The following is a 13,497-nucleotide window of genomic DNA, read 5'->3' as shown; positions in this document are numbered from 1 at the left end:
CCAATGAGAAGAGGAAAATTCCTGAGTTAATAAGTTTTTAAGTGTAAAGCCTGGGGTTTTCGAAACTTAGGCATAAACAATTGTTAATTCAATAGGCTAAATATTCTTATTTTTATTAGAAATTATTTTTTTCATAATTGACCATCTCTTGCGCTTGGTAACTTCGGAAGTATAAGAGAACTATTATTTTTCTGTGTCGAGTCAACAGACATGACGTGCAAAACCTGCTATGCATATGGGTTCTGCTGTTGTTTAATTGTTTATTACTTCACATTAAAAATTGTAATGGTTTAAAATCCATTATAAAGTACTTGGAATAATTAAGTTTTATTGTCATATGTCAAGAAGCAGTGATGCTTACAAAACGTGGTGTCACCAGTTTAATACTTGGTTGGATCTTCGATTTTCATAAAAAACATCTCAGACAGTGATGTATGCTTCTGTATTTGTTTTGTTTTAGGGATTTGTTTGACACTAAAGCTCAATCTGATAATGTTCTTCATCGAAGTAAGGTACAATAAAAACACAGCATTAGATAAAACAATCCTATTATAGTTTCCTTATTCTTTATTTAAAATTTATTATTGAAAATGGTTGATTTGAAAGATTGAAAGTGGTGTAGTCCCAAATTATGGATTTGGATGCTTAGATTAGAGCAGAATAAAAGTAATAGTTGTAAATGTTGTTGGTTGAAAACAACATCTGTTAGCTGGTAAAGAAAGTGTAAAACAATATCAGCGATAAATGCTACAGGACAACACCCAGGTGCCCCAGGGGTCTATCCTGGGACCTCTATTGTTTTTATGTTATATAGGAGGGTTGCCAGGGGTGATGGAGGGGTTGGATGGTGGCGTGTGTGTCTGTATGCTGATGATTCAAATGTTTTGTTTTCTGGTCAGAAGCTTAAGAATATTGAAATTTCATCATATATTGGTCTAAGTAGGATTAAGGATTTTTTTGACAAAAATAATCTTTTATTAAATTCAGATAAATCTAATTATATTTCTTTTTCTACAAAGCAATCCAGATCAAATTTAAACTGTGATATTTCTCTAGACAATGACGGACTTAAACAAGTAGACCACACAACATTTTTAGGACTTATAATAGATAAAAATTTAGCTTGGGATAAACATGTAGATCATGTTACTAAGAAGATGTCTACTGGTCTATATGCATTGTGACAAATGGCAAAAATTAGTCATTTACATACACTGAAATAAATATATTTCTCTTTGATCCATTCACATTTAGCTTACGGAATAAGCATTTATGGAGCAACAACAATAAGTAATTTAGATAGGCTTTTGGTCCTACAAAAAAAATCTGAGAATAATGAAAAATTTAAGATATACAGATTCTGTTAAACATATATCTTTTCTGAACTTTGTATTCTGACAGTATATGGTTTACACATATTTGAATCAATAATTTATGTAAAACAATTTTTTGATCCGATACTAAAAAGCAATAAACATACATATAATACTTGTTTTAATAGACATGTCGATCAACACAATCTTGAATTTTACAAAAAGAAAACATATTACAGAGGTGTTAGATATTTACATAATTTACCAACAAAATTTATAATGGAAACAGATCTGTTAAAATTTAAAAAAGAAGTCAAAGATTATTTAACTAATTTGTCTCTATATCCTTTTGAGGAATATTTCAATACAAAAACCAATTAATTCATTTAAAGAAGAATTGAAGATAAACTGTTAAGATGTTACGATTGTATTTTTTTACTTATATTTTTAAAATTAATATTAGTATTTAGTTTCATTGTAGTGACGCTATTCTTTGTACCTTGTACATATTACAGAATAAAGTAGTTTGACTATTGACTATACAAGGCTAGAGTGCAGGAGAGGGTCAAGTAATTTTATTATAGTTGATAATACTTAGAGGATAGCTAATATTTTAAAATCCTTTGAACAATCTGCTTTTAATTCAGATTGCCATTGATAAATCTATTGATCCCTGTTTTAACATATTTGCTACCAAAGGTAGTATGACATGTCACTAAACATTAGGTACTTTGTGGTAGGCAACTTATACTAAAGCATTAGTAGTGTTGACATATAACACGTTCACTACCAAAGGTTCCGTGGAAGCATTATGTGATGTTTCGTTACATGTTAGGTACTGCACTACTTGGTAGTCTGTGTAAACTGTATACTTAGCTATTATAGTACTGTTGACATTTAACACATTTGCTATGAGAGGTTAAAGTTGTAATATGTGATGTGTGCCAAACACTATAGTACTGCTCTGTTGCCAAAATGTTAATGCAGTTAGTATCCTTGTGCAAATGAAATAATTATTGGAAAATTAAATTTTTCTAAATCATTAGTAAGCATTTATTTTTAATGTAATTTTAATTAAAGTACATTTGTTTTTACTAATAAACAAACTAAATTTGAAATCCTTAAAATTTTAACTGTTAATGATAGAGAAGAATTATTATGGAAATATTTTAAAATCTAAACATTTTAAACAGAGCAAGTAAATTATTGTTGCAGCATTAAAATGCTAAAAGTAAAATGAAATTAAAAAATAAATAATTTGAAAACCAATGATACTAATAGTAGTAATAATAATAATACACTTATTCAGTTAAATCATTTATATTAGAAAGCAAATATTGGGTGATTTGTCACATTTCAATTATAGGCTAATAATTGTGTTTAATATTAACTAAATATAATTTAAAACAATTCTACTTAATAAGGAGAATACACAATTCATTGTTTAAAGTTTTTTTTGTAGATGAGAGGATTGTGAAGGGAATAAGATTTTTCTGGATATTTGCTTGTTCACTGATTTAAGAAATTAGTAACATTACATTTCGAGGTCTTCAATCTTGTGAATAACTAATCAATCAACTACAATCTAGGTTATAAGGCAGAGGTTCCCAAACTTTTTTGGCCCACGGCTCCCTTTGAGTACAGACATGGCTTTGCGGCGCACCTAGTATAATTTATCCGTTTTGCATTGCACTTACATTACAGTAATTAAATTTTTAGTATAAAAATTTAATAGTTATTTGTTATTATACTTTACGTAGCATTTTTAATAAGATTGTTATTACTTTTTTAACAACACACTATGTTTACCTTGTTCTTACAACGGTAAAAAAACATCATTAAACACTCAAAAGTTGGATTGTACTTGATTTATTGCAAAAAAATGTAATAATAATAACTTAAAACAACCACAAGAAAAACACGACTCCCTTTATAAGAAAGTTATATAATAAAAATGAAATGCTAACTTGAAAAAATATTATACATAAATAACAAAGTCCATAAGTTTCTGTTTCAATGGGACGGATGCGCTTGTTTTTCTTTTATAAGCTCATTGTACCTGGGTGTAAATTTTGATATAGCAACACGAATTTCCTTTTCAATGTTAAGCTTTGCTCTATACTTGGATTTTATCACTGCAACAGCGGAAAAAACCATACTCGCAAAGGTAAGAACTTGCAAATGGAATAACTGCACGCAAAGCCTTTTAGCTCAACAGTGGAAATTCGTTTTCAATACCATTCCAAAACTCAAACAGGGATTGGGACTGAAATTTTGATTTCAATGACAAGTCCGTTGAAATGTCAATTAGCTGTTCTGCTTCTTCATTGCTGAAGTTTTTAGGCATTTCAGTTTGAAAAGGGTCGTTTACCCACTGCTGCGCTTTGATTTAATCTTTTGGCAGTTAGTCTTCAAAATAACTTTGTACTCTAGACAAGTGCTGAGTCAACATTGTTTTCATTTCTTCTTTCAGAGTAAGATTGTTTTTTTTTAAGAAACTGATTCAAAATTGAAAACATCGAACAATCTCCATTCTTCAGACTTTTTTCCCAAAGCATAACTTCTTGAATGCTTCAACTTTACTGGTCAATTGAAAAATATCCGTATTGTTCCCCTGCAAAGACTTGTTAAGAATGTTCAAACGTTCAAAAATATCTGTCAGGAACGCCAGTTTAAGGAGAAAACTTTCATCAATAAACATATCAGCAAGAGCATTATTGTCTTCACTCAGAAAAATGTGGATTTCTTGCCTCAGCTCAAACAATCTTAGCAGAGAATTGCCCAGAGATAGCCATCGAGCACTGCTATTGGACAAAAGCGACGAGTGTTGAGCGCCTGTGTCATCACATAGTTTAGAAAAAAACCGGGCTTTCATTGATCTTGTTTTGATAAAATTTATTACTTGGATCACGGTTTTTATAACTGCACTTAACTCTGAACTGAACTTTGCTGCTGCCAGTGCTTCTCCGTGTATAATACAGTGTGTCCAAACAGTGTTTGGGGCTTTTTCCCGAATGCGAGATTGCAGTCCTTGGTAGTGGCCTGACATTGACCGGCCTTCATCAGTACACACCCCAACACAGTCTTCCCAGTTAATATCATTCTCCACCATAAAATTGTTAACAATATCAAACAACCCTTTACCAGAGGTGCCTCCTTCAATTTCCTTACAAAACAACAAATCTTCTGTCAACTGTTTTTCATTCACATACCTAACGTAGCAAATTAAATTAGCGTCTTTGTGACTGTCAGTAGCCTCGTCTAATTGAATTCCGAACTCTACCTCTCAAACTATTTATAAGCTGGTTGTTAATGTCCTCAGATATGTCATCAATCCTCCTGTTTATTGTATTGTTTGACAGAGGAATTTTAAGAAGCTGCTTCCCTGCATCCTCGCCAATCATTATCTTAGCCATGTCAACGGCAGCTGGTAAAATAAGCTCTTCCGCAATTGTGTGAGGCTTTTTGCATTTTGCAATGTGATATGCCACTTTGAATGAAGCTAAAAATACATCGCTGTTAGCTTTGGAATGTTTAGAAAAAGAAGCCTTTTGTTTTACTGCCTCAGTTTCCTTTCTTTTAAAGAACTCTCTTGGTTTCCCTATCAAGTTTGAGTGGACAGTTTCTAAATGCCGTTTTAGTTTATTAGGCAGCACAGATTCGACTGATAAAACCTTCATGCAAACAACACATTGCGGGCGCTCTTCATTATTAATTTCAATACAAGAAAAACCAAAATCTAAATACTTATCGTCATATTTTCTGTATTTTGGTTTACGGCTTCCCTCAGCTGCCTCGGCATCGCTCTTTGCAGAAGTTGACGCGGAATCACTACTTTGTTTACTTCCTTATTCAGTTTTATTTGAAGATAAGAATCTTTTCATTTTAAAGAACAATATAATAACCAACATTAAATAAACTGAACAAAACTACAACTTCACTACTTTGATTATTTACTTCACTTGTGCGACTGTCACACTGTGTAAACAAACTCGCAACCTATATCTAAAACATAACCTCAACAGAAGCTAGACTGCAAGTATTAGTAGCAGACTGTCCGCCGAGAACGTACGACGATTTCCGAAAATACACGAAGGTAGTTCCGTTGCCGAGCAACGAGTTCGTTCCAAGAACAGAATGACGTACCGAGATGCCAAGCTCTGTTGTCTGACCTTGCCTAGTTGTTTTGATTGTGCAACCGGCCGGCTGGGCCAGTAAGTAAGGCTAGTTGCACACACACCGATTATGGACGACCGATTTTTTACCGACCGTCCAAATTCCAATAGTGAACTGAATGAGGGAACGGAACCTGGCACACATGCCGACAGCTGATCGGCGCCAGTTTACTATTGGAATTTGGACTAGTGATGGGAGAATCGAATACAGAATCGAATAGTATTCGAATACAGCCAAAGTATTCACATATTCGAATACATCAAAATGGATTCGAATACTTTTGAAATGAATACAATTTCTCTGGAAGAATTGAATTCAAACCTGGAGTATTCGTTTATTCTGACAAATAGTATTCTAATAAAATATCCAAGAGCTGTATTCGTATTCATATGAGGTTTAAAATGAATACATATATGGAGACTTTTAAATGAATAATTTAGGGGAGATTCATAATTTGAAAAAAATAATTAATTGCATAATTATTAAATTTAAAAATACATATTGTATTATATATCATATATATATATATATATATATATATATATATATATATATATATATATATATATATATATATATGTATATATTATATGATATATTATAACTGAGTTACAGTTCTAAGCAATAAAAACAAATATGAATATTTATTTTATATAGTTGTGTAAAAACAAAATATTATTGAGGTTTTCTGGCTTCAGTTTATTTCTACGGTAATTAGTGACAGGACCTGCTGTGGAAAATAGTCTTTCAGACGGAACTGAAGTAGCAGGTAAACAAAGATATTTCTTCTGAAGTTCGTATATCATGGGTATGGCTTGTTTATACGAGGCACCAAAAGCCAAAGTATTCGAATACAGTGATGAATTCGTGACAAACAAGTAAGACAGGTCTAGACCTGTCTGTTAAAAACGCTCAGCTGAGCAAAAGAATTCGAATACAAGTATTCGAATACATATTCGAATACAGGGGTGAATTCGAATTCACTGTATTCGATTCTTTAAAGTATTCGATTCTCCCATCACTAATTTGGACGGCCGGTAAAAATCGGTCGTCCAAAATCGGTGTGTGTGCAACTAGCCTAAGGTTCGGCAGGGGGAAGAGGGGGTAGTAACTCCAAAGCCGCGCGCACAGACTGGTCCGCACTGTATTGTAGTATGATGACGTTTAGACTCTTTGGTAGACAACGGCGGTGCCCGGGGGCGCCGCGGCGCACACTTTGGGAAACTGTTATAAGGGGTTCTGCAATAACCAATAATATTTATTTAGTTTATGTAACAAAATAAAATTAATTAAAGTTTCTTAACATTACTGTAGATGTTTACAAACACAGACCTATTAGGTTGAATGGGTCAACCTTTCACTCAGAATTTAACAAACAGTGGATTTCCGAATATCTTCTTTTTTGTTCCGAATTTTGGTTGGAAGTGATGGAAAGCATAATAGAATATTAAAGGGATTAAACATATGAAGTGAATTTAGAAAGTTGATCACTTGATCTATGATGGTTTACTTGCAGTAAAATAAATTCGTAATGTTAATGTAACATGTTAATCTGCATATTCACAAAAATATTCTTTGATCGATGAATTTCAAATAGTTGATAATTTGTTAGGGTCTTGCATTAAAAATTACATTTTGTGACTTATCTCAATATTAAAGAAATTTACTAAATTATAACCTAAAGTTGATGCTATTCAATGTGTGTTGAATTGTATCTATGTACTAGAACTAATATTGAAAAGTTAAATTGATAATAGTTAGGATTTTACTGAAGTAGGATTGACAAGTAGGGAAGTCAACATGTCGACACTTGATGTATAACAATTTCTATTATAACCACTACGCTTTGATACTCAATGCATTAGTCATGGGTTTTTAATTTCATAATTCGATATTTAATACATACACATTTAGAGAATCCAACTGTATATGGATGTAGACTCAGGTTTAAATTAGAAAAATATAACATCCATGTATTTGTTGAAGGCCATTCTATACTGGACCCCACTAAGCCTGTTGGCCATCACAAAACTTATGTTATTAAGACTCAATTCACTTATTTCATTTGTGATTCAGTGTTGCATCCAAGACAGGTGATATAAGTCTCAAACCTTGTATTTTGAAAGACAAAAGTTTGTTACAGCTTATAAGTGTTAAGTTAGCAAGTATAGTACTCAGATTTCTCACGATGGAGAGTTTCTTTTCAGGACAGTAAGGCACCTGTTTTAATTGCAACTGATTTTTTCAGTTTAATAATCAATTGTTTAGAATATATCTAAAAGGCAAAGCCTTCATCACTATCTTCCAATTTCCCAAAAATCATAAAAACTTGAAATTTGTCACTCGTATGCCTCATGACGAAAAGAAAAACAAAAACATCTATTGGATTTGAAACAGGGTTGCAACTCCTAGAAGACCTATATTTTGTTTTTCAACTTCTCAATGTCCTAGAAAGATTAAATTTGACAAACATGTGCCCTTTGGCTTGCATATAAAAGGATTTTATGAAAATCACCACCTATACGTTATGAAATAGAATTTCGATCCCTAGAGCTATATATTTTTTCTCTACTTCCCAGTGTCTTACTACCATACAAATTTCATTCTACACAAACCTCATGCACTCAGCTGACAATTTTTCATGTATATCAATCATCTATAGGAGCAACTGAGTTTTGTATACATAGCAGCTATGGGGGAAAGATTGATTTAACGGGAATGTTGAGTTCCGATCCCATTTCACCTTCCACTTAGTGCACTTGATGAGCCAATGAGAACATCTTTTCATCTAGATTGCACTTGATTTGTAGTCTTAAAATGATGCAGGGTTTGGAACTTCTTCGTCACTAACTTTTTGGGATCTCTTCAGACGGACATGTACTCCAGATGCCAGGAGTTAAGTCTGATGTAGCATCAGATGACAGGTGCTGCATAAGTGGCTTTTTAAAATTTGTTTAAAATATTTTAAAATTATTTGCATTTTTTTTTAAATAATGCTTAATTCCAAATAAGAAAACCAAATCAAGACGGAATGAATCAATCAAGAAATTATCCTTGGGTCTAGTGTTAAAGTTATGACCGGGAACTGAGAATACCGTATATATTTATTTTTTAACACAAAAACTACTGCATAATAAATGAGTAGGCATATGAGAATACCACTTGATCAGAGGAACTCCGTACATCTGTCCTGCTGGTCCAGCCCGTAGATAACCCCTGTATTTCTTTTGGATGCAGAAGATCATGCTGAAAGTGAGTACTGCAGAAACCCCAGAGTATAATACTGTAGCTAAATTTTTATTTGAATAGCCGCATCCAAGCTGAGAGTTCCTTGGAGCAAATTTAGAAAGACGCCTCAGGGCGAAAGTTGAAGAATTAGGATATTTTACTACCAATAAATGAGGAAGTCCCATTTTAGATTGAAATCTACATAACCCCCTTGAAATTTTGTAGAATGCACATTGTTAAGAATATGTATTCAGAAAAGAATTTTTTGGGATATTAAGAAATTTCTGGGAGGGAATCTCATAAGATTAGTTTTAGTAATGTTAAGATAAAGCTTGTTTGCTCTTAACTCTACAAGTTAAGAGGAAGTAAAATTGAAGTATTGGGATAGTAACTGGTGAAAAATTAAACACGCCATCTTCGAAGAGTGTAACACAGTAGATTCTTGTTTGTGGTGGTTATGATACAATTGGGAGAATCCCTAATGTAAAGTAGAAATTATTGCCTGATGGTTATTTTTGTATAAGTGCATTTTGTAGAACTGAACATATTAGAGGAGGTTCCTTAGTACTTACACATAAGAGTTTGAATGTAAGAATATGTGATGTTGGTCAGTTTTGTTCTGAGTTGGATTTAGAGACGGCAGCAGTTTTTGTGGATAATTTAAAATTGATTATTTTAACTATATATCATTCTCCATCAGGCAACCCAAGTACTTTTCTTGACTCTTTTGACAAATTGCTGCGGTTTTTGACAAAATGGTCAAATTATACATCTGTTATTGGAGGGGACATTAATTATAACTTTGATGTAACTAAAGGTAGTAGATTCTCAAATCAATTCCTTAATCTCTTGCGACAGTATAACTTTCATCATTTGAATACTAAGTCTACTCGAAAAAATAACTGTCTTGACAATATTTTCGTAAATTGCCATTAGAAATAATGTACTAAATTGTAGTATTTTTAATTTTCCATAATCGGACTATTGTGGTCTCACACTGAATTTGAATATCACTGATTTTACTTCACAAAACCAAACAAACATAGCCAATAGTATGCCGTTTCTTAAAGTTATTTTACCTAAACAAAAAAATCTCCAAGTTAACAGATAGATTAGGATGCTATGATTGGAATAATATTTTGAGCTCTGATGTTGTCGGTGCTCGGAATGTCTGTTCTGTCATTCTTTATATATTGACAAACAATATTAACCAATTAACCATCTCTCTAAACCAGTAAGAGTTAATTCCAACAATGGTAAAAAAAGGAATAATGCCTGGTTCAATAATGAGTTAGCTGCTATGAAAAGTAGATTAATTTTCTTAGACGTCTTAGTTAAGAATAATATGTGGAATTTCCATCAAACATACAATTACTTGAAGAACCATTACAGAAAACCTATTAAAGAAGCTAAAATTAAATTTAATACAAATATCATAGAAAATAGTAGTAACAAATGTAGAGCGGGCATGGAATATCATTAAAAGTAATAATAATGTTAGTACTGTAAGTTTAAAAAATTCAGTAATATCCCCAGACACTTAATAATTACTTTTCGGATTCAGTGGAGATTATTAAGAACAAGATAGGCACTGCCCCTTCTAGCTCAGAGCAGCTGCTTGCGTCTGTTGAGAAACCTGTTCAAAATATACATTTTACCTTGAATATAATAACACCACTGGATGTAATTAATGCAACTAAGCATTTAAAAAACTCTAATTGTAATGATGTTTATCAGATTTCCAATAATCTTCTAAAACAAATCATTGATAACATATCTTTACCACTATCCTGCTGCTTTAATCTTTGCCTGTTAGAAGGAATCTATCCTGATGAATTCAAAATTGCAAGAATTAGTCCAATTTTTAAAAAGGGGTCTAAAGATAAACCTGAAAGTTATAGACCCATTTCAGTTATTCCTGTAATATAAAAAATATATGAGCTTTTGGTTTTTGATCAGCTAAGTGCCTATTTTTATACCCTAAAAAAGTGTTTTGCAATAAATTTTATAATTAATTGGCTTGTAAACAATCCTTTTTATTCTGTAGATTCATTTTTTGCTGTATCCCATATTAATTTATGGATACACTGATATCTAAAGCTAACTAAGGATAATTGTTTATATTTCATGGATGTGTTTACATATGTCTTATATTTTAGTATTTAAACATGTATTTATTTATTGACTTGGCTACTAGCTGTAAAGTGACTTAGTTGATGAGTGCAAAAACTTAATATGACAATAAATATTATTATTATTAAATAATAGTGGTACCAAGAATTGAGCCCTGAGGTACACCAGTCTGATTAATAAATAATCGGAATGATAAGTGTTGTCCTTGTTGGTTATTTCAACACACTGAATAGTGAACATGGCAAATAAAATGGGATTGAAACCATTCTCATATGATTTAAGTTTTTTATGCAGTTGTTTGTGTTTTTTTTTTATATGAATGTGTTTTTTGCTAGATAAATAAGTCATTATTTTTTAGTCATAGGCTAAATGGTTATGTACCGTTGGAAGAAATAAATAAATGCCATGATCAACTACATCAAAAGCGCTGCTTAAGTTGCAAAATAAACCCAGTGTGCGTTCACTGGAGCCTAGTGAGGATAGAATTAGTTTTAAAGTATAGGCAGATTAAATATTCAAATCATTTCTGAAAACAAACTGATATAGGGACAGTACTTTGTTTCAGTTAAGGAAGATAAGAAGTTGGGTATATCTTTTTCAAAAACTTTTAATATTACTGGGGTTATGGATATATGGGCCTGAAAGAGTTAATATCAGATTTAAGTGTGTTAGGCTTTATTAATGTAATTGTCTTGATGATTGTTAAGTCTTTTTGAAGTACACCATCTGACACAGAGGTATTAAAAATAAACGTTACAGTGGGTGCCAGTTCATTAACATAATTTTTATAAAGGAGAATGAAATAGCATCTATATGAGCAAAAAACTGTTCTTAAGAGATGAAATGGATGAAGTGCCAGGCTCTAAAAAGTTTCAGACTTTGGCTGTTCAAATCAAGAATTAGAAGTTTTCTAAGAAAAATTTACAATTAGAAGGTGGAGATCAACAGGATTCCACCCCCTATTACCTCTCGGGATCTTAGAGCTCTAGATTGTAGGAACAAACAAACAAGAATTCAAATACTTGTTTATTTTAAATTTTGTGGACGGTCAGAAAACAAATAAGGAAAAAATCTTGAAGAAAGTTGATTAAACTCAGTGAAAATTATGCTAACTATGAAAAATACTCTGAATACGAAAAATGTGTATAAATAGCGAGGGAAGTCATAGCTATAGTCTAAATCTATTAGGATTACCAGGAAACAACGGGGTCACTAACTGAAATATGTAGACTCATATTGAGGCAGCAGGCTATTAGCTCTTCGATGGTATTGGACGTGAACCACTCGTACGCATGAAAGAGAATCCAGATTCCTTAACTGTGGTACTATTTCTTGATCTTAATTGTAATATAAATTTATAATCTTTCAAACAGACAAAAAACCGTTATATTTTCATCTTGGTACGGTTTATATTTTTATGCTGCTTGGTTTCTTGAGAAAAATGTAATAACTAAAAATTAAATTAATCTTCACCTTTGAGCTGATTCAGCACATCTGCCCAAATTTTCATATTATACAAACATGCATTAACACTGGATAACTTGAATGAATAAACAGACGTCACTAATATATCTGAGTATGCTATTACTAACACACCAATAATTAATATATTCACTCCAGAGTTCAATGTTAATTAAATATAAACAGGTCGGTGTTGTAACTAGCCCTGTTGTTTCAGTATACTGCACCTGGATTTGTAATTAAATGTATTATTTACGTTGCTGCATTCAACTGTGCCAGGATTTATTAGACCAAGCTCACCACAAAGTAGCAGCTCATGTGTGTTGGCGGTGTTGTGCTGCCGCACAGAACTAATTGTGGTATTTTCATTATTCAGACTAATAAAGATGGTGCGTTTTTGTAATTTTGATATAATGGCTGAATTTTGTTTTCAAAGCAGTTGGAAATTTAAAACTATTATGAAAAGAAACAACAATGATTTAAAAAACTACAATTTCCGCGTTCAAACATGTCTCATGACCAATAGGAATACCACATTATTTTCAATACGGATGTTACTCGTGATATGTTCAATAGCATCTGTAAGGTAAGATATGACCATTCGAAGAAAACTACACTTAGGAATCTTATTCCGTGTTGTGTTTCAAAAGATCCCACAGAACAGAACTCTGATGTAGACTAGTAAACTTCCCAAATCAAGTATGAAGTAGCTCATAGTGACCTGAAAAATTTCAATCTTCGCTACCCTTCGGTCCTGTTGCTCCAAAACGGTTTTGAAATGTTGCCTCCAGCAGGGATGTCATTCCGAAGCCAAATACAGGTGATGTTTCTTAGCAATTCTGAGTAATACTATAAGCAAGTACTGTTTCCTAATAAGTCGTAAGAAAACCGCATCTCAGTAATTTGCTTTGGTTTTATAATATATATTGGTTCAGCAGTTTCGGAAAAATTGTGGACGTATAAATAAAACAAGAGACAGAAACATGTTGAATTGTGTAACGTCTTCTTTTTTGATACATTTGAGATGAAATTGCTTTAAGAAGATACAGTAAGGAGTATTTAAGATTGAGGATAAGTATGTTAACACTGGAAATACTAAGCAATGGGTTAGCCCGTTGTTATGTTTGACTTCTACCACAGCCTTCTGAGAGTTACTCGTTCGCAGCTGGGTCCTGGCAAGGGAAGG

The sequence above is a fragment of the Homalodisca vitripennis genome, chromosome 7 (assembly GCF_021130785.1).
Source record: "Homalodisca vitripennis isolate AUS2020 chromosome 7, UT_GWSS_2.1, whole genome shotgun sequence".
In the NCBI taxonomy this organism is placed as follows: Eukaryota; Metazoa; Arthropoda; class Insecta; order Hemiptera; family Cicadellidae; genus Homalodisca; species Homalodisca vitripennis.
Note: the sequence above shows the minus strand (reverse complement) of the source record.